General features: G+C 39.7%; 1 protein-coding gene across 1 annotated transcript in view; it reads left to right on the top strand.

The window, feature by feature from the left end:
* The window catches only part of LOC116852364 (disintegrin and metalloproteinase domain-containing protein 10), a gene marked incomplete at its 5' end in the record, with an annotated part of 339,156 nt that overhangs the window by 68,556 nt on the left and 269,741 nt on the right, over positions 1–859 (top strand). The gene's annotated exons all lie outside the window — the stretch shown is intronic.

Genomic DNA, 859 nt, shown 5'->3' on the forward strand with positions numbered 1-859 from the left:
GTCGATATTGTATCGATATTACGAATATTGATACAATATCGCCAATCCCTAGTGTGTATTATATGTACATGTTGCTATTATATGTACATATGCACCCACCGCGAGCCCTCCCTGTCGGGCGGGCGAGCGGCACAGGCGGCCAAGTAATGTATGTGTGTGTGTGATATTATTCGCGACTGAGAACCGACTAATAGAGGATACCGAATTTAACGTTTAGCATTGCTTTATATATTCCACTGATGCCGTTGATATGTATCAAACTAAAGTGTTTATAAACAGAAATATCACGCATCGGACATATGAATACATTACATAGATATTTGTGGAATATATAAAGCAATGCTAAACGTTAAATTCGGTATCCTCTATTAGTCAGTTCTCAGTCGCGAATAATATCACACACACACACATTACTTGGCCGCCTGTGCCGCTCGCCCGCCCGACAGGGACTTGGCACAGGCGGCCAAGTAATGTGTGTGTGTGTGTGTATGTGTGCGTGCGTGCGTATGTAATTGAATATAACATACAGCTTCCATATTTTCGTCGATGAATCTATACCGTATCTATACCATTTTTGGAACTTCTTTTGTCCATAACTTTTTAATGAAGAGTGACCGCCACATAAAACTTTTTAAATGTTACTCAGGAGGATGACCTCTATTAGATATGTAAAGGTCAAGGTCATCGGCGAGGTGTCCTCTAATCTGGACTTTTACCAAAAAAATTTTTCTAAATAACTTTTTAACAAACAAAGAGCGACGCCTAAAACCTTTTGAATGTTATTCAGAATGATGGCCTTGACAACATATGTGAAAATCATTGTCCTCGGAAGGTGGTCCGTTTTTGTCAATATTTACCG

This window comes from Odontomachus brunneus, unplaced genomic scaffold (genome assembly GCF_010583005.1).
Source record: "Odontomachus brunneus isolate Ranch 3 - 2012 unplaced genomic scaffold, Obru_v1 Obru_scaffold_219, whole genome shotgun sequence".
In the NCBI taxonomy this organism is placed as follows: domain Eukaryota; kingdom Metazoa; phylum Arthropoda; class Insecta; order Hymenoptera; family Formicidae; genus Odontomachus; species Odontomachus brunneus.